This window comes from Pteropus vampyrus, unplaced genomic scaffold, assembly GCF_000151845.1.
Source record: "Pteropus vampyrus isolate Shadow unplaced genomic scaffold, Pvam_2.0 Scaffold609, whole genome shotgun sequence".
Classification (NCBI taxonomy): domain Eukaryota; kingdom Metazoa; phylum Chordata; class Mammalia; order Chiroptera; family Pteropodidae; genus Pteropus; species Pteropus vampyrus.
In genome coordinates, this window is record NW_011889390.1 from 390,443 (window position 1) to 412,934 (window position 22,492).

Below are 22,492 nucleotides of genomic sequence, written 5' to 3' on the forward strand. Positions count from 1 at the left end.
CCATTTATGAGGCTATAATCAAAATATCTTAGCAGTGCAATTCCAGACTCTGACCTCTAAAACCTGCCCACTTTTCATGAATATACACCATAGAGTTATATTTATGTCCATTTTGTACCCAAATACATCCCATGGCTTGCTCCTACAATTACATCAAGTGAAAATAGAAGTTTGAACATGGTAAAATTAAGAAATCAAAGAAATTTTAGGAAATTAAGATAAATCTCTTCTGAGCTAGGAACACTCAGTGAAATAACTTAGATGAAAGATACACAATGAGAACATTATTTTTGATTGGTAAACTAGAAACTTTATGTATTCATGCCTGTAACATTTATTGTTTTTAATTTGTACTTCTGGCCATTCATTGAAACAGGGTGGAAATCTGTCCAAAGTTTGGTGTGCATATCAAGATTGATGACATTCTACACTAAAATGTTAGATTACTTGTTAACATAAGAAAGCTGTCTTTCTGAAAGTTCTGTCATGGGCTCTTTGATGTCAGGCAAATCAGAATTAAAACTATAGATCAATTTAATTTGAGATGAAATGCTACAGAGAAAAGCTGTGAACCACAACTGTCAAAGTGAATCACACTGCAGTATTTTAGCAGCACCAGATCAGTGTGCTATTAGGCCTTCTCGTTTATCTCTACATGCTGTTGTAAGAAACACCTGTGGTTCAGAATTTTCCTAGCAGAATGTCTGGTACTTGGAGCAACAAAGACATCAGGAGCAGATATGGACTTGCACACAAGGACACATTGCAGGGAGGGCGCACACGCCCGACCGATTCCGAGACTTCTTACTCTAGGGATTAGAAAAAGATACTTTGGAAGAAATAGCTGAGAACACGGTGGTGGCTTTGAGGCTGAATCTGGGAGTTGGCTGTAGCTTGTATTTACTAACCTGATAGTAACTATTAATAAATTACAAAGCCAGCATTAATAGGGAAACAATAAAAAGCCATGGAGACAGGGGTGGGGGATGCTAGCATTGCCATTCCTCCTGTCCCTTATCCATGTAAATAACACATTTCCAGTCTCTGACTCTTCTTCCAAACCTTCTCCGCAACAAGTGGCCCCCAACGTGGGGCTCAAAGAAGAGGGTGCAGAACTACGCTAGTAACGGAAGGAGTAAGTCCGCTCACGGGTAAGCGATAACTTCGGCATAATTTTATTACATTTCCAGATTACACTGGAAACCAAAGGGGTAAGTTCGCTCACGGGTAAGCGATACTTTCAGCATAGTTTTATCATGGGGAATTCTCCGTCAAATGTGGAGGCCCAGTATATTAAGTTATTGTGACACTTATTGTCGTCTTCAGGAGTAAAAGTGAAGAAAAGTCAATTTCGTGAATTGTTTTTGCATGTAGGTAGACATTACTACTAGTTCAAGCCAGAGGGAAAATCCCAATTAAATGCTAAAGTGAAAACAAGTTATGAGAGCTTTGCGGAGAGCTCATCGACAAGGGGATCCCATCCCTGTTTCTGTTTGGTCTTTATGCACTTTAATTTCTCAGGCTTTACAGCTTCTGCAATCTGACTCTGAGGGTGCTGCAACTGACTTGGCAATACGACAAGAAGGAATGGCCAATTGAGGAGATGAGTCTGATGTGTCTGTTGCCCAACAGCCCATGCCTCCATTTTCTCAGCTTGGATCAAAAGAACATGTTTATCAAAATCCTATAGAAATAGTGTCTGAAAATGAGCAAGAGGAATCTACTGAGTCCTCATCTGAAGAGGAATGTGTAGACCACATTCCTCCTACTGAAGGGTCATATCAGGTTCTTTTGACCCAAGTAAAGGCAATAGACTAGAGAAATAATAGATGAAGAAAGTAATTGAGAAAATTTTCCTAGACAGCTACTCCTCAGCTGATGGGGTTCCCTGTAGTGAGATAGGCATTTCCCCCCGATGCTCAATTTCCTCAGGGGGGTATCAATGTGCACTATACTCCATTGGAACATAAATTCTTGAGAATACTTAAAGAATCTATGGTATGTAGTCCACTTATGTGACAGGTTTTTTAAATAGTATAGCCACAGAACAACAATTGTTAGTGTTAGATTGGGAGGCTATTATAAAAACTGTGTCAGAGCCAGGTCCTTATTTGCAAATGAAAACATGGTGGAGAGAGGAAGCCCAACAGGTGGCTCGTAAAAACCCTCCAGAGGTGGGTTTTTACGAGCTGTCTCCTCCAACAGTGGAGGCTCAAGCACTTCCAAGCTCCAGTTCAAAAAAATCCACCATGATCACAACTGTAGAACCTCAGGTCACCTTCGACATGGCAAGAAGGGAAAACTAAATTTTTACTAGATACTAGAGCTACCTACTCTGTCCTGACCCATCCCATAGACCTCTCTCCAATGCTAACTACTTGGTGACAGGAATAAAAAGTCAGCCCTCAAGGCAAACAGAAAGGGCCCTACCAAGTTTTGTTAAGTTCTCAACTACTGTCAAATTACAAGGAATCAGCAATTAGGTACATTTATCTTAAATTAACCGAGTTTCTTATAAGTCCTCACAGGTTCCTTCAGAAAGTACAACCTGTTCCTGTGAACCCATGGAAGATCTTAAGCTCTTGTTCTGGAAACTAGATAAGTCCACATGTCTCAGGAAATCAGGAACTTTTGTGTACCTTAAATTAACAAACTGCCATGAGAAAGTAACTTCATTGTCAATTACCTCTACTATTAATTTTGACTTGTCTTTTCTATCTTTTTGCTAAGTTTATATCTTCTAGTTTGTGAGGCTTCCTACCACTTCTACATGCTGGAATGACCTCATGCTGTCTGCCTCTGGGGCCCTTAGAATAGGCTTTCAGAGATTTTTATTCCCAGTAGGCAGGGACTACAGCCCTATCTCAGCTTTGAAGAAGTTACAGAGAGAGACCTTCCTCCCTCAACATCCCTTTAAGATTAAGGGAATAAAATCTCTGAAGGGAAATAATGTAGGGAAGAGGCAGAAAAATTAAGGTGTTGGTTAGGTCACTTGTTTTTGTTAAGTATGGAAAGATTTAAAAATGTTACAGAACCTGTAGATGACACCTCTCCACCTGATTTACCGTGGTGTGCCACTCCGAAGGTTCAGACGCTTGAACATTGGGTTCAGTGGACTCAGTGTCGAGCTGAACAGTCTCAGGTTTTGGTTAATACTTCCTGTGGAAGAGTCATTAACTGGAGTCCTTCTGGCTCCGCTCGAGCGAAAGGAGAAAATGCAAATTTGCGGTGGCACCGAAAGGTAGAGAATGGTTCAGTAAGCATTTCATCAGACAGAATTTGCCATGCCTGGAAGGGTTCCGTAAATCAATCTGAGAATTCTTCTCATATCACCTTTCATCAAAATGTTACTCACTTCGCTCGAGCCTGTGTTAGACTCCCCTATATCATTATGAAAGGTATAGTGGAGTGGAATGAAATTTTAGGTTATATTACATGTAAAAACTGTTCCTTTTATACTTGTATTAACTCCTCTATTCCTTTTAACAAATCATATGAAAGCTTATATATTCTTAGAGCTAGAACTGGAGTATGGATGCAGGTTAAATTGTCTCGACCTTGGCAGGACTCCCCTGCCATTATGATATTGCAGCAACTGATGGACCATGTTAAAAGAAGAGCTCAAAGATTCCTTGGCATGTTGATCACTGCTATTGTGGGTGTCATCGCTGTTACTGCTGCTGCTGTGGCTGGAGTGTCTCTGCATCAATCTGTACAGACTGCTGAATATGTTAGAACCTGGCATCAGGATGCTGAATAATTATAGACTTCTCAAAGATAAATTGACTCCATATATTGCAGAGTCAAGTGGCAGATTTACAGCAAGCAGTTATATTGTTAGGAGATCAAATTGTTAGTTTGCAGAAACAAATGCAACTTAAATGTGATTGGAATACTACTTCCTTTTGTATAACTCCTGTACCATATAATGAAAGTATGTTTGAATGGGATAAAGTAAGACAGCATATTTTGGGGTATGGTAATGCTTCAAGTTTAATTATAGCCTTACAAACACATATTGCTGACACTTTTCAAAAACATCTTCCTGAATTACAGGGAATCGCAGTGCTACAAAGCATGGTTGATGGTATTAAGGATTTAAATCCTATTCCACAAATTCATGGGTTAATAGGTTCATCTTTTGTTTCTTGGATAGTAATTTGTTTGTTACTTGGATAGTAATTTGTTTGTTACTTGTTCTTCTTTGTCTAGTCTGGAAGAGATTCTCAAGAAGCCAAAAATTAAGAAAGGCTCAGGCTGCTGTGTTCTCAGTAATGCTGAATAAAATTCAGCAAAAAGAAAAGGGGGATATGTTGTAAGAAACACCTGCAGTTCAGAATTTTCCTAGCAGAATATCTGGTACTTGGAGCAACAAGGACATCAGGAGCAGATATGGACTTGCACACAAGGACACATTGCAGGGAGGGTGCACACGCCTGACAGATTCAGAGACTTCTTATTCTAGGGACTAGAAAAGGATACTTTAGAGGATAAGAAAAAGACACTTGAGAAGAAATAGCTGAGAACACGGTGGTGGCTTTGAGGCTGAATCTGGGAGTTGGCTGTAGCTTGTATTTACTAACCTGATAGTAACTATTAATAAATTACAAAGCCAGCATTATAGGGAAACAATAAAAAGCCATGGAGACAGGGGTGGGGGATGCTAGCATTGCCATTCTTCCTCTCCCTTATCCATGTAAATAACACATTTCCAGTCTCTGACTCTTCTTCCAAACCGTCTTCGCAACACATGCTCAGCCAACTTTTCAGGATTCAGTCTTCATACCACGTGTCTATCACTGGGCTGGTTTTTACATGCAGGAATCTTTTTTACAAGGCAAGCACTTACCCCAACTCTTTGACCACCTCTTTCCCTTATAGACTCTGCCTCTCCAACTGTAGTAATTAAAGACTTATCTGATTCCTTCCAGAACTGCCAGAACTGTAGGCTCCACTCTGGTTGTGACTATAAAAATGTCTTCCAATTTTTTCAAATGAGTCCTAGGAGTGGGGTGACCTCTCCTGGATCTCACTTCCATCCACATAGAGTTCAGGAAAGCAACAGATGTTGTGCTGTGTTGTTATCGACTGCATATGACACAATAGAACAATAAAGTTCTGACATCAGAAAAAGGAACTGATTTGCAGGCAGGAAGGAAAGAGTGTAACTGTCTGTCTGGTGAAAGTTACCATGAAGAAATTCTTTAAGTGTCAAAGACAAGTTAAAACTCAAAAGCATTGAGAAAGTGTGAGGAACATGACCCAATGTCCTTTGACATAAGCTGCCAGTTGATTAAAATGACTCCCATGTAATGGCTCCCTCTGCACAAAATGGTTTAGTGAATGGAAACTACAACTACAGCTCTCTTAAGAAGGACTGAGATGCACAAGGACGCTGGAATAAGTTCTAGGTATGTCTTGCTAAATTTGTGAGTGTAGCTCATGAAATGTGGAACTGTTTGATATTACAAAGTGCTGTGTTTTTGCTGTTAGGGGAATGCAAGCCAAAAGCACGAGATACCACATCACACCTTTTAGAATAGCTGTCATCAACAGGTCAAGTACAAGTGTTAGAGAGGTTCTGGGGAAAATGGAACCTCATACTCTGCTGGCGGGATTGTAAATTTGTACAGCCACTATGGAAAACAGTGTGGAAGTTCCTCAAAAAATTAAGAATTGAATTATCTTATGTCCCAGCAATCCTTTTTCTGGATATTTACCCCAAAAACTTGAAAACATTTATCTGCAAATATGTATGCACCCCGATGTTCATAGCATTATTCATGGTGCCCAAGACATGGAAACAACTAAAGTGTCCTTAAAGAGATGATGGGATAAAGAAGAGGTGGTGCATATATACAATGGAATATTAGTCATTAGAAAAGATGAAATACTGCCCTTTGCAACAATATAAATGAATCTTGAGATGACCATGCTAAATGAAATAAGCCAGAAAAAGTTGAGAACCATGATTTCACATATATGTGGGATATAAAACTGAAAGCATCAAACAAACATGACAAACACATATGGACACGGAGAGTGGATTAGTGGTTACCAGAGGAAAGGGGGTGAGGGGAGAAGTAAATAGGGGTAAAGGGGTTAAATATATAGTGACAGAAATTAAACTTTGCATGTTGAACACACAATTCAATATACATACAACGTATTATTGAATTGTACTCTTTAAACCCATGCGATTTTAACCAACGTCACCCCAATAACTTTAATTTTAAAACACTACACTTTTGTATATTATTGTACCATTGAGAGGTCTACAAACTTGTCCTGTAAAAACACCGACCTGATAGACTTACAATACTTACAATAATCATGAGAACTATAACAATTTAAAAAAAGGAAGTCACTGGGAAAAGCTGCTTATTTCACAAGTAAGACATCATTTTGAATAGTTTATGAGATGTGACTATGTGACAGCAGGAACAAGAAACAGAGGGACTGGATATCCATTCTCAGGAAAACTGGAATCAGGAAAGGCTCATTCCTCATTCTTACTGCCATGGAATAGGGCCCAAGTCCATTCCACCAAGCAACATCACACATTTGCTGTGGACAAGAGACTAAGGGCTACTGCCTTTCTTTTTCTTTTCTGAGCAGGGGTGTTGATTGAAGTGTTACTTCTGTGTTCCACTGATACTTATTTGTGATTGAAGTCATGTACAGGTAGAACTTTTTGTCATTTCCTTTGAACAGATGGAAGCTGCACTTTCATATATCATAGCATTATTTTCAAGTATTATCCTCGTGTGAGATTTCTCATCTCTGCCCTTTGATATTAAGCTTAATTTCTTGACTTAGCTAACTCTTCTTTCCTTTGAAAAGTTGTACTTTATGCCAACTTTATAGCAAGCTTGGCTTTGTGAGCTTTTGTGATTTCCTTGGCCAATTTAGTATGAGTGGAGATGGCATATTTCAATTTTGATGGAAGCTTTAATCATCTTTCTTTGATCTTAACCATCTTCTGTCTGCTACAGTACCAGATTGAAATTTACCCTGAATCCCAGAATCAATTTATGGAGCCAAGCAAGAGGTTAATAATGATAAATACAGTAAAAGGAAGAAGCGAAGTTTTGTTGTTATAAGCCAAAGAGAATTCAGGAATGTGTTACCTCAGCTAAACTTTCAGAAAGCTGACTGGTATTCTGTCAATTACATTGGTTTTTTTTCTCTTACCCCCTGAACCTTCCAAAGTCAAGGTTACAGATAGAAGCACTTTGTCCCGAGTAATTGTATCACCTTTGAAATTTTCAAATATTTTTTTTTATATTACCTTCATTCCTTCCACTTTATATTTTCTACTTTCATTAGAATATCTGTTTATTTTTAATTCATCTAGGAATTGTGTAACTGCTCTCTCTGGACTATATTTTCAGTTCCAACATTTTCAACTGGTTTAATCCTCATCAGACGTTTCTACATGACCTTAGACACCTTACCCTTGCTCGCTAAGCTGCCTTCACCAAAGGAATCTTCAGAATCTATGAGCTGGTTTCACCAAACTACCTTTCCAGGCAGGAAGTTCACAATGATGTACATAAAACCAAAGCTAACAAAAGAATAATAGGGAACCCTTAGGCTCATAGGCTCAGTGAAGTAGCTATCTGTTTTTGAAGGGTGCTATTTTTAATTTCTGCTTTAATGACAAATTGTTAATGTTGACATGTTCTTTTTAAATTTTCATTGAATTCAGATTCAATTATAATTCCCATCCTAACTTCTTCATTGTCCTAGGGTTAGTTCCATGTATGTTATTATTAGAGGGATTCCCAGAGATTTTTTTTGGTATTGATTTCTACCTCAATTTTATTCTAGTCACAGACATATTTTGGGTGATTGAATTCTTTTCAAATTCATCAAGACTTGTTTCATGGCCCAGAATATGGTTTATGTTGGTATGGTACTATGTACATTTATAGATTGCATATAATTTGCTGGGTAGGTGAAGTATTCTTATGCAGGAAATCCTCAGTTTTTCTTTTCCTGTGCAGATGAAAATCCAGTGTGAGTTTCTGTCCTTTGTATCCCCTTTACTCTCACACTACCACCAGATCACTTCACTTTGGACACTTATGATTACCAAATAATATGGAGATTTCCCTCCATATTAAGTAATTTTCTAGGATACCAGATAGGTGTCCTGCAATTTAACACAATTCTGACACCATCACTACAGAGATAGCATTGGATTCCACTGGTAAAGGGCTCAGTTCCACAAGACTCCCCCTGCCATACACACATACTTAAGATTCCTAGTTGATAATCAAGGTTGTTAGCTTTGCTTCTGGCTATAAATTGGAGGTTTCAACAACTCACTCTTTGGGTTCAATTCATTTGCTACATCAGCTGACAGATCTCCAGTTTCTGAAAGGATATGACAATACAGATGAACCATTAGATGATGACATAAATAGGTCTGTGTGTGGCAGAGTCCTAAGCACAGGAGCTTATTTCTCTGGAGTCAGAGTGGGTCACCATTCTGATGTGGATGCATTCACCTACCTGTCTTTGAACTCCCTACTATTGAGATTTTATGGAAACTTCCTCACGTAGGCATGAGCAATAAGTAACTTCATTTCTAACAGTTCTTTCCTTTCTTGAGTATGCTGGTGAGCCTGAAAATTCAAAGCTTCTATTCATGGTGTGATCTTTCTGATCACCAGTCCCCATCCAGAAGCCCACCCAGAGTCACTTCAATAGAACAAAAGATGCCCTATTGCTCTTACCACTTAGGAAATCATATGGATTTTAGGAGTTCTGTGTCAGGAACCAGGGGCAGAGACCAATACATGTATAGTGTATTATCTCATAGCTTAAGAAATGTTAATTAGGTCAGTCTCTTTGTTAAAATAGAAGTTTCCAGGTGTTTATTTTCTGTCTATTATTGAGAGGCGGTCCACAGAAATCTCTCAATATATGTGTGGACTGGGTTTTTTTTTATTGCAACCCTGTCAGTTATTTTCAAGGGTTTCGAAGTTCTGTTAGGGAAATAATTTGTGATTGTCATATTTATGTGATGAAGTGATCCCTTCATGATTTTCAAATAGATTTTATTATCCCTCACATAGTATTTGTTCTCTAATCTACTTTGATCTTAATATATACTCTTTTGAATAGGGTGCCTACAGTTTATCTTTTTCCATGCTTTTATTTTATGTTTTAATTGTTTGAGATGTTTTTCCTTACTACCTTTGATATTTAGGATATTATTGAATCATGTATTTTTCTAAGAATGTTAACAGGTTCGTATTTTTAACTTTACAAGGATGATGAGGACTTTGAGTGCTTCGCCCCCACCACCTCCACCCGCAATCAGGTTATTGCATTTAAAATTCTTTTATTCTCTTGTTGTAAAACCTTTTTTATTTTATTGGACTTGATTTTTTTATTACATTCTTCTCCTCCTCACATTTGGCAACCAGTGACTTGTTCTCCATGTCTTTGGGTCTGTTTTTATTATTTATTCTTTTACTATTGTTGACCCGTCCATGTAAAACAAAGGCCATTTTCTGTCTGATCTGTGAGATCCTTGTATATCTTGCACTCAGAACATTCTCTCTAAAGTAGTAATCTTCTTAGATAGTCTTTAATTTAAATACTGATTTGTAAAAAATAGTGGTAAATAGTATGTGTTCCCATGTGTGGTTTACAGTGTCTTTTTTTGTGATGCAAAGATTAATTCACCAGGTTAGACTAGTTCCTCTGTTTTCAAAGTTTTGAAGTCTTCAATAATTCCAACTTCGTTAATAATCTAATAAATTGCATCTGTATTATAATGATATTACAGTGAGGCATATGTTACAAATTTCCAGTGATTGAGGAAATTCTGTTTCTTTTTATGATTATGTTCATTTTACTTCCTTGTCAATTTTACAAGAAACCAAACTATAAAAAATTGAATTTTTGACTTTTACCTATAATTGGCGTTTCCCAAACTATTCTGTTTGATAAAAAGTTCCGCAAGCCATGTATTGATTTCCATGTGAACACGAGAGTCCACATTGAAATCTCTTTCATAACAATATGGCTGATTGGCAATATTCTATAATAGTATATGATCTACAAGAACTATCTTCTAAAGGTCCCCAAGTTTATTCATAACATTGTGGCTTAAAAAAAAGTCCACGAAACAAATGCACGGAATGATCAGATAAAAGGGTTGGATTAAGCTTTCAGTAGCATCGGGGTGAATCGTAGAGATTAAAACTGAGAATGCATATTATACGTGTAATCAAATTAAGAAATTTATCAAATTTTTTGTTTGTTTTGTTTTCACAACTGGAAAGAAACCGTCCTAGTATTAAAACCAACATTTGCAATCAAGATGGCAAAATTTTTATCCATTCTTCATCGATAACCAAATGCCATGGTTGTATATATTAGAGAAAATCTTTACAAATATAATAAACTTCGAGTCTTTAGGCAGGATGAGTCTTCTCTAATCATCAGAAATTCGTACCTAGGAGACCTTAAAGCATAATGAATTGGGCTACATATTTAAACAAGATTTAAGTAAATACACATCGAAGAGAAATCTTTAAAATATCATGTGTAGCAAACTTTTTATCGAGAATTCAGTCCTTAGGAGATCATCATCATATTAATTTAAAAAGGAAATCTAGCAAATTGAGTAATGATGTTCGAGCCTTAAAAAAATATTAGGGAAGTAAACGAGGAAATGAGCCCAGGTCCCGCGCGCTCCCTGTGGGTCCCGCCTCTCCACCCACGGCCCCACCCTCTGTTGGAAGCGCTAGATTCAAGTCCCGCCTGTGACCCAAGTTTTCCCTCAGCGCCTACGGACGGTTTCCTGAGACGCGGATGCGCTGATGACGATGCAAGTCTTGCTGGTGGCCGTGATTTTCGGTGGTTCTGGTTGAAACCTGAGCTTCTTGATCCACAGTCTCACACACGTGAAGTCTGGGGGTCGCTACAGACGCTGAAGTTCCCGCACTACGCCTCCTACAGCAGTGAGTCCGGCGTCCAGGGAGATTTCCGGGTCCCTGATGCCAAGTTGCGGGGTGGAGGGTCCGCCGTCCTTTTGCGTAAACTCTGAGGCGGTTCCACCTGTGGTGTGTCCGCCTTTGGGTCGTTTTCCCGCTTAAAACTCTCCACTAGGCAGCCCGTCCTCCCCGCGCAGTATACAGTCTTGGGAGATGGACTCGGGAGCTGGATTCGGACGCTCGGCGCCCCTCCCCCAGCCTCGCCACACTCGGCGGAGGGAGCTCAGTTTCTCCCTGGCCTGGGGTTCAACATACAAAAATCAATTATCCCAACATTAAGCGATTGAACACAAGGAAAAAACACATGATCTTAACTGATGCAGAAAAGCCATCTGACTAAATTCAACAATTTTAAAGAAACTATTCAGAGTAAACTACCTCGACATAATAAAAACCATATTTGAAAAGAACGCATACCATCATACACAATGCTAACATCTGTAAGCTTTAGCTCTAAGATGACAAAAAAAAAGGGCAAGGATGCATACTCTCAGCATTACTATTCAACAAAGTAGTAGAAGTCCTTGCCAGAGAAATTAAGAAAAAAAAATGTCATGCAAATTGAAAAGAAGTAAAATATCTTTTCCACATGAAATGAGCTTACATGTAGAAAACCGTAGAGATTCTACACACACACACAGAAGTGTTACAAGTGGAAAACTATTTTAGAAAAGTTTTGAAGTTTTAATAAAAGTTTTAATAAAAAAATTACAAAAAGCAATCCAATTTATCATAGCATCATAAAGGATGAAACACATAGGAATAAATGCAGCCAAGAAAGTTAAAGACATACACTGAATACTACAAAACATTGCTAAAAAGAATCAAACGAGGTACATATAAATAGAAAGATATCCCTTACTAATGGATTGCAGGACTTAATATTGTTCGAATGCCCATGCTACCCAAAGTGTTCTACAGCTTCGATGGAATACATATCAAAATTCATAAGGCAATGTTGGAAGGAATAAAAACACTAGAATTCATATGGAATCAAGCAAAAAAGATCCAGAAGAGCCAACAGTCTAGAAATAGAAGAAAAGTTCGTGCCCTTACTTTTTTAGATTGAAAAGACATTACAAAGCAAGAGTAATCAGATAGATGGAATACCGGCATGAATCCAGATACATGAACCAGTGAAACAAAAGTGCATGCCCTGAAATAAACCCCTGCATACATGCCAAATGATTTTTGACAAGGACACCAAGACTACACTACAAGAAAGGTCATCCATTCAACAAACTGTGAAAGGAAATTAGATTCCGCATACAAGAGAATGAAGCTGGAACCTATCTGCATCAAACAAAAACTTTCATGTGTGTCAAAGGAAACAGTGCACAAAGAAATGCAACTTCTGAGAAATGGATTTGAGAAAAAAAAATCTAAAGAATCTTCAGCTGTCAGACATTACGATTGATTCCCTATTTAAAATGCATAATAAAACTACCACTGTTATGATGTCCCTCTATGAACTTTCCACTCCATTCCCAATCATGAAAATTTTATCATAAAAGCACTCATAAAGATTTCCACATATTGATCCCATTTCCAGAACTTAGATATCTGTGCCTAACAATCTGTGACTTCTATGTGCATCGTCTTTTATCCTGGTTGACAGAGAGAAGATAGTGCATCCAGATGTGGCCACTGAATAATCCTCATTCTCTAAACACACTGAAGCCACGGGGCCCACACCTCATCTCCAATTTAAGGGTGTGAAGCACCCTGTCCAAGACAATGCCCAGTGGAGCTTCTCACAAGTCCAATGTCACTGAATCATAGTGCAATGGAAACTAACTAGAGATAAGAGGGACTGAGAGGGAAGGCCCAGTTGAGTGTCAACAAATGTACACAGAACAATTCAGACTAAGAGACAATTATCAAGTCAAAGGGCATTCCCGGAAGGGCAGACACAACAATCAACTGAGAATATGACTTTACCTGAAAAAGAGCCATCACCAAATTCCTTTCTTTACTGCTCCTCCTCTTCTGGACTTCTTCCTCAGGCAACAAGTCTCTACAAGTCAATTTGGAAAGTTGAAAATATCTTGTTTAACAATTTACTCTTTCTAGTGCCACCACCACACACATAGGGAAGACCTCACCGTGTGGAAAAGACAGTGTCTACTGCTCCTGCCACAGGATGTATTCAGGGACAGTAAATTGCTCCTCAGAGACCAACAAGTGAGCTTCTCTCTCCTTGAGATCACGTTGCCCTCCTGGTCACACCTTCATATATACAGCAGCACTGGGGACCTCAGCTGATCCAACACTCCAGTCAGGTCACAGAGCTGGCCCTGTTCTAACCCTGTAAAGAGTAGAGCCCCCTCACTCTCAACCCAGATCTCAGTCCCCAGAAATGCAAGACCCAAAGTCTTGCTGCTCAATAACATAGATTACAATCATCTGAAGCACTTTAAATATAATTGAGGCTGGGACACTTTGATTATTTCAGTGACACTGTCTAGTCAGGGGCACAAGAAGTCACTTCAAAATGAATCAGCAATCTAATGTGAAGCAGGATTTAACACCGCCCAGAGGAGACAAGACTATCACAGCTCCCACCCACTTTCATTTTCACAGCCTTATTGAGGCATAATGGAGAAACACAAATTATGTTTGAGTACGATATGAACATTTAAAAGACACATACATTGTAAAATAAATATCACAATCAACTGAATTAACACATCAATAGTCAACTCACAATGAATATTTTTAGGTCCGTGTGGTGAGAACACTTAGGACTTCTCTCAGCAAATTTCACGATGCCGTACATTAGACAGTCACATCTTATTCATTTTACAACTGAAAGTTTGTACTATCTGACCACCAATTCCTAATTTTTCTCCACCTCCAGCTCCTGGTAACCAACCACCCCTCTCTCTGGTTCTGTTTGATTTTTCTAGATAGTACATACAGCAAGATTACATAATACTTGTCTTTCTCTTCTGGCTTAATTTATGTACCATAATGTTCTCCAGTTTCATCCGTGTTGTTCATGTCTTCCTCCATTTTTATGGCTGAATAATATTGTGTGTGTAAATATATGGATCACATTTATGTTCTCCATTCATCTGTCAACTGACTTTTATGTTGATTCCACATCTTGGCTGTTGTGAATAATTCAGTAATGCTCATAGGAGTGCAGATATTTCTTCAAAATATGATTTTATTTCTGTTAGATATATATTCTGATGTAGACCCCCCCTTTCTTTACTACCATGCATTTCCAACTCTCCTGTACATCTAATGCCATCTTATCTTTCTTTCATTCTTTATTACTATTGTGCTCATTTTGTTCCTCACTCTTGATATTTTAAGAGCTTATTTGAGGCAAACTGAGAACATCAACCAGGGAGTAATAGCTCAAATGTTTCAGAGAATGACAGTTTTGCAGTATCTTTTATGCATTTGAAATAAGAATGTAAGATAGTTTATATAAAGGTGAGAGAAAGCAGGGGACGGATAAATGTACAGAACGGCTAAGGAGATGATGTGCTATCTTAAGCATGGTCAGCTCTAAAAGGGGGCATTACTTCTGTCACTTCGAAGGTGTGTTAAACTGCACGAATAAGAATAGTTGACAAAGCTGACCTCAAATCCTTTCACTAAAGAAGTCACAGACCTGGGTTGACTGAGGAATTCCTGATTCATTACGAAACCCCTTGTTACCCCACCAGCCCTTCTATTGGCTCGCTGTCATCTGCCTGGAAATCCCACTCTTCTATGTATTTCTACCCTCCCTTTTTACTCTTACTGTCTCCTTACAAGTCCCTCACTCATTCTCCTCATTGGTATCTGTTCTTCTCACTCTGTCTTCACTTTCTCTATTTCCGTCTCCCGGGCCCTGTTTCTCCTGACCCCCTGGCCACACAGGAGTGGGATGGAATAAGATGCCTGCCTCCCGGAAGCACACACTTCCCAGTGGGGTGGAATGCGGGAAGTAAGACCAGTGGGAGGCACAGGGCAGATCTTAGTCACCCCCACCACCGCAGAGAAAGGGGGAATTACAAAGGGACATGGCCTGAGTTGCAAAAGGGCCAGGTCTAAAGGGGATGCAAGGACAGGGCGGGGAGAATCTGTCCCAGCACCCGGGAGCAGACACGGCTTCTCCTGGACAAGTATGGCCAGTGCTGCCCCCAGAGACCGCGAGGGCGAGGGCGAGACCGGGCCGCGAATCCACCTCACGGAATGCTGTGGTGGCGCCTGACGGGCGGAGAGGTACGGGAAGGACTTTACGAAGAAAACCAAGGCCCAAGGCGGGTCTACGTGGACCGAAAGTGGGGAAGCGGACTGCAGGGAGCAGCCGCGGATCATTTCACACGCCAAGGGATGAGCCTGGCCACGATGGTGACCCTGGAATTTAAAGAGAGACAGGCAGGCTGTGATAAGGTCCATGGTGACCCCAGACCCATGTATGAAGAAGGGGGGTTGGGGAACGCAGGCTTAAACTAGAAATTCGGAAACTCAGGCTGGGCAGTGTAACTTCCGCTTCCGGCTCTCTGTTCCAGAGTAGTTAAAAAATTGGCGCTGGGAGGGAAGAAGCGGTCTTCCTGGGGGCGGTGCCTGGTGAGAGGTCCCGCCCGCGCAGTGATCGGTGGGAAGAGTACGGAACGGTCGGTGGAAGACTCGGCACGAGATATCGGGGTCGGGGTCTGGAAACAGTTCAGGCCTGAGCAGTGACCGCAAGTAGGCGGTTTGAGGAGGGGGCGAAATAGATTGTAGAGACCGACGGGGAACTGAGCGAGAGTGATAGAGGGAGGGGTCGTTATTCGCCAGGCCCGCTCTGTGATGGTACAAGGTGAAACAGCATTAGGGGTAATGCGCTGACGGGGTCAGGCGCGGGACGAGTCTGAGGGTCTCGACATTTAGCTCCCAGGATGTTTTATCCACGTATAGAAATGCTTCTGTGTATTAACCACCTGTTGGAGCTGCGTTGCTTCCTACCCTTTAAAGTTACTTTAACATTTTTAAGATAAAAAATTAGGCTTATGTGAGCCGCTTGTGTTGGAAACTAAGATGTTTTTCTCTTAAGTTGAAAATGGTTTAAGTGAAAAGCTATCTTTGTGAACTGGTCCCACACAATCCCTGCTAGTAAGGCCGAAGCAACCCAGTGGGGGAGGAAGTGGGAAGGGTGGGACCCAGGAACATTTTGGCAGTTAGAACTATTGTAAGCTGTTTAATTAAGACTGGCAGGTAACTGTGTGGGGATTACCAGTTAGTATGTGAAATACAAAGCTCTCCCTGGGTAGAATAGGCAAGTTCATACTGACACCAGCAAAACAGCATTTCCTTTTCTAGTCCCCATTCACCAGGGAGGCCAAGACTCAACATTTCACACCATTCCACATATATGCAATGTCTGTAATAAGTAAATTCATAGAGACAGAAAGGATATTAGTGGTGTGCAGAGAGTGAGGAAAGGGGAAATGAAAGCAACTGAATCATGGCTAAAGGGTTTCATTTGTGAATGACAAAAGTGTGTTAGAACTGGATTTGATATTTGTACAACATTCTGAATGTACTAAATAGCATTGAATCGTACTTTATGATGGCCAACCTTGTATTATTTGAATTTCACTTAAAAACAAATAGAGAAACATACGTTCCTCCAAATTATCTATCATGGATGAGTCAGAACATTTGATGGCCAGGTTAATTTTTGCCTATCTCTGCTTCTCTCCGTATAAAAATAAGAACTCCTTTCCTGTCTAATGGGTGAACTGTGTTTTTCTTTCAGGAACAGCTGACATTTATAGTTGTGGCCAACGAATTGCCTCAAGTAGAAATGCCTGGACCCAGGTCAAATTGCCTTGAACAGGAATGCTGTGTGGGAAAACTACAGGAACTTGCTTCTCTCTAATAATCTATGAGTAAATTTGTGTATCTGCATTTTCCCTTGTGAGTTTCTTGGGAGCCCTTGACAATCACTCTCTGGAATCGCTGTTCTTGAGAGAGGGATTGAAGATGTTTTGATTCAGAAGCAAAGACTTTCTCATGTGGCATATGAACTCTAGACTTCTCCTCTTAATGATTTCTGCAGATTTTATTCTTGATTAGTGCTGGGTATAGAACTTTAGTCATCAAAAAACCTTGTGGAAAAGCTTTAAGAATACCTGATTCTATGGTTTTTACTCTTGTGCTTTTGATTCAGTAGTTGGTGGAAGACATCTAGCTCTTTGCATACTCAAAAGAATCCCTCAGCTTTCAGAAGGAGGCAGTCAGTTGACCAAGGTTTGAAATGCTTTCCTAGGCTCATGTATAATATTCTCTTTGTAGCTGAACAAAGATCTGAGAATATATTCTGGAAAAGCATAGCATGTCTTGGTCCATTTTCTTTACATTTTGAAATGTTGTTTGAGCTAAATATGATCTCCACTTTGCAACAAGGGAAAGATCCCTGGACCTGGAAAGTGAAGGGAAAATAGGAGAAAATCCAGACAGGAGGGAATGAATCAAGACGTGAACACAAGTAGGAACTCGCGTGGACAGAGTAAGCCACTTCATTGCTGGTAGGAAAGGCTTCTTATTGGGACAGGTCTGTGGGAAATAAGTTTATTTCTTAGGAGCTCTCCAAGGAAGTCTTCCTCAAGTAACACTGCTTTCATGAATAGGTGATTGTTGTTTCCCAACGATAGCCTCACTCAGACACTACTGCGTTCTCTGTCCCCTCTCAACTAGCACATAGCGGAGAATATCATCTCTGGAGAAGCTCCTAGGTGTTCTTCACTGGGAACAGGCAGTATTTGTGCTAAGACAGACGAGCTGGGTGTAAGGCGCTCAGGTGTTCATGCGTTCTCTGGCTGAATGCTGCTGGAAATTGGGTCTTGGGGCAGCAACCTCCATGGTTAAAAAGCCAATTGAATGGGCCTCATCTCAGACCTGGGCAGGTAGAGTGAGTGTGGGGCCCAGGATCTGTTCTCTATGGGATCTTCAAGTGATTTATAAGTTTGATGAGCAGTAGTCAGCAAAGTCCTCCTAGGCTTGACTCCCTGTTGGCATCCCCTGTGTGGTTTTAGAACCACCATCTCCTGTGTCCCACCCCCAGAAATTCTGTAAGCAGTCCGTGACAGGCATCAATGATGTCTTTGTGAAGTGGTCTAGGGTATTCTACCATGAGGCCAGGGTTAAACACTGGGAGGATCTCAGGGACATTTCTGAGGACTGTTTATAGGTATGGCTTATGGAGAATTCCCCATGGGTGGCCTGGTCTGCCTAAGATCTGACAGGGGAGGGTCAGTCTATCTCACATTCCCTAGGTTATAGCAAATTTGGAGGAGTCTCTAGCCAGCAAAAGCATCCAAAGATATGGGAGGGGACACTCACATTTTAGATTCTGTGTATAAACTCCAGATGAGCAGATTGTCTCAGGCCCCCAAAGCAAGAAGGTACAGTGAGTCCATGCAGGCCCTCACTGGCTATGGCGAGTGATGGAAATTACAGGAGTGGAGGATCTTTAGAAGATGTAGGACCATGATCAGATTGGGCAGGATAGGTCCCTCTATGACAAGAGAAAGAAACCTGGACTTCTCAAAATTACTTCCAATGAAACAGATTTTCCCAAACTGTATATTAAATTGGACTGCCTCCTGATTTTTGTTCCTCTCACTGTGTCATCTGCTTTGTTTATTCCCACCACCTGGGTGTATAACTACTGTCTCCTCTTCCTCACATCCAGGACTTTCTCCATTGCACTAAAAGGGAGACCAGATTTGGCTTAGAGAAAACTACTCATGTTTATTTAAAAAAGAACATGTTTCTTGCTGGAGACTCTACAATTTCCAACCCAGTATATTGCTCAGTAGAGAAGAAAATACATTATAGGATATGGAAAATTATTTCCCCAAACACTGTTTCCTAACAGCCCCTTTATAATACTTAGAAAACACTTTTGATTTACACATCTGAACTCCACATCAAAGTACCAACATGGAATTAAATATAAGAAGTGGAAATTGGGGTTTCAGATGTATGCAATATTTTGACATTGAATTTCTAGAATTATCCCTAATACTGAATGAAGAATGCAGATCATCTCACAAAAGGGGAAGGTAAAGGTCAAGATGAGACATTATGAAGATTTTATACCCACAAATCCCAAAGAGCTTCCATCAAAGAGGATCACAAAATCAGCCATGCAATGCAGAAGCTCCCAAGAGACATTCTACAAGTGAAAGAAACTGAACCCGGTGGACAGACTAGGAATTCTGGAAGGAAATTCCTCATCCAGGGAGACCAGGAACCTATAAGTCTCTAGCGTCACATGCATGTACAAGTTCCACTGAGAGGCCCAGGCATTCCCACTCCTCCTGAGCGAATTCTATGGCCCCAACCCTGAATGTCAACAGTCCCTGAAGTAAATAAGACATTTACCAAGTGGCCATGGGAAGAGTTCTTAATTTGACAAAAGATGAAAACACATTTTAAATAATTTTGATTATTTTTAAAGAGTCTTATTTTAGAGTTGAGATGTGGTTCTGACTTAGGAGAATTAGATTCTGAAACAAAATTAGATTACTTTCATCATTGTAATATTTTCCGATATTTTAATTAAAAAAAGGAATTACATAAATGCAAAAATCCACTATAGTATAGGGAAGATTAAATATTTAAGGCATCAACACAGGCATATATATTTGAGTGTGAATATTTATATTGCAAACTCATATTAAGTTTGAAGTGTAGTTCCCAAATTTTCAAAAGCACAACAATGAACTGGAAACTTCATTAAAATGTAGGTTCTGATTCAGAAGTTATAGGGTGGAGCCTGACTTTTTGTATTTCTAACAGGGTGGCCATTCAAGTTAATGCTGCACACAGGTCCCAGGACCACATTTTTTATACCAAAGCAGTAAAACACATGAAAGGACATGATGAATGACTTGGAGTGGAAAGAGTCACAGCATTTACAGGTTCTTATATAATACCAGTAATAAAGGACCATTCCTTTTTAACATCTGACATTAGACATTATTGTACTGCATAACACTACAAAAATATAATCTATGAGAACAATACTACTTTTATAAGGATATTTTCCAATATCCCATGACTGTAGAACATGGGATGAAACTTAGTTTGTCTGACCTAGAATTCATCTAAAAGGAAGACATGTACAAGGCCAATATGCAGAAAAAATTCCTAAACGAATAATCATAGCAGATTTTGTAGCTGAGAAGAGTTAGGAAAAAGGAAAGTTATCAAATCAGAACTCATAAATAAATGACTTTTAATGTACACATTCATATCTTTAAAAAGTAAATATGTATACAATAAAAGTGATATAGTAGAAAAATTTTAATGTCACTGAAATTAAGAAATATTTTCAATTGTGTACACTTCTGTTTGTGGAGGAAGCTTTTTGTATCTTATAAAAACACTATGGAGACAAACACACAATGACATAAAATCATACAAAAGGTATCCTTTGTGTATACCTCATTGAAAAGCTTTGAGTTAACCTTGTGCTGAATTATATTTTAGAATTTTAACACACTTAAACGTCTATTAACTAAATGATTTTTTATTTTCTTCTTATGAAAATACAAGGAGGTCAGAAAGTAGAGTATGTCAGACATGACTTTGATATAAAATAAAAACTTATAGGACCGAGGCCTGACTTGGAACTGCCAGTTGTAAAAACCAGTATCTCTAATGAACAAAGAAGAGAGCCACCATTTCCAAGCAAACTACAGGCAAAGACAGACTCAGAAGAAAGGGAATCTCAAGAATAAAAGTTACAGTTTATACATAACACATAGTAAATCTCCCCAAATTCTTATTCATGATGATAGCAAAAATGTTAACATTACAGTGGAGAAATCTGGGAGACAGGTCCTGAATTAAGTGAATGAAGTTGACATCAGCTGTACTGGGACAATCTGGCATCAGCAGCCTGATACATATTGATGAACACATCATCTATCCTGTGTTATCATAGAGGGGTGGGGAGGAGTAAATGATGACAGGATTCTAGTCATGAGAAAACAGCTGTTTTATGCAAATTTCAGGCTACATACAATTCCCAAGTATTGTATTTTGATTATTTTTAAAGAGTCTTATTTTAGCATTCTGGAGAGCTAGGTTCTTCTTGTCAAAACTTTCTGAGTAATTCGGGGTCACAAAGCCATCCTGTCTATTCGTGTATTTTTTTAATCCTGGTCTCCAGTAGAGTTGATGGGCATCTAGATGAGACCTAGCATGAAATATTCTCCTTCTTCACTGATGTCCCTGGACACAACTCCAGCCCCAATGGGGATCTTGGGAATCAACACATTCTTATGTTCATCTCTCAGAAAGAAAGCAAATCCCATAGTTGCAGGTCATTAGTTCATGGTGAGAATTGTTCACCCTGTGTTAGTCAGGATAGAGAGTGGAGAAGCTCTGGGACACAGCAAAAAAGTGATCTAAATGGTTGACTGGGACTGTCATAAGAAGAAACAGAGAAAACATAAGTTGCAAACATTGATTAGAAACATCAAAGAATGGTAGTAAATATTTGCAAGTTCTAAATACATGTCATTAAAAAACAAACAACAAAAAAAACCACATAGCCCCTAAATTGAGACATGACACTTACCCAAGAACCTGCCAATTCTACCTCTTACTCCTCCTTACCAAGTTCTTTAAGAACTCATTCACACTTGAATCTTGAGGATCTGTTTTTAAACGGCACCAGTAGAGCCTCTTCAGCAGCTACCACCACACCAATAGGCAAAAAAACCTTGACATGCAGAGAAGCCCACCTTTCTTTGTTCTCTGCCACAGGAGTGAGTCAGGGACAATCAGCTCCTACATGGAGACCAAACTGTGAGTTTCTCTTTTTCTGTCATCAGGAGCCATTCTTTCCCACAGATGCCCACAAATTCTGATACAGATAGGGGGCATGGGGTGCACTGACCTGCTCACCTTTCAAGCTCATCTAAAGCAGATCCACCCCTTGAACCAAAGTACAGCTTCTAATTATATTTCTTGTGACTTTTATATTAGCGTTTATTAAGCAGACCCCTTTGTATTGGAAGCTGAGCCTACAGTTCAACAAAAGACCACAAAAGAAATTGAAATGGGCAAGTTTATGACTCATGCGTCCTAGAGGAAGTATACAACATGTCTCAAAGGGATATATAGGTAAACAGGATATAGGCCTAAAAGGGCCGGACTCAGGGCACATACCTTAATTACGGTCCATGGGATAGAGCTTTGGGGTTCTTGAGCTAAGCCTAGATTGGTCAATTCAAAAGAAAAATAGCAAGGTTTTGGTAAGCTCTGCAGGGATCTTATCTAGGGGGTGTATGAGGTGAAGGCCCTCAGAGGCAGGGGAGACTTGCAGGGCTGCTGGAGAAGTCCTGTTGGGAACTTACACTTACTTGTGAGTCTGTGAGTGGTTGTCCAGGGTGTGCATAGTGGGAGGGGCTAGTGTCAGTTCAAGGCAACTTGCATACAGAAAATGGATTCTAAGGTAGCAATATCAT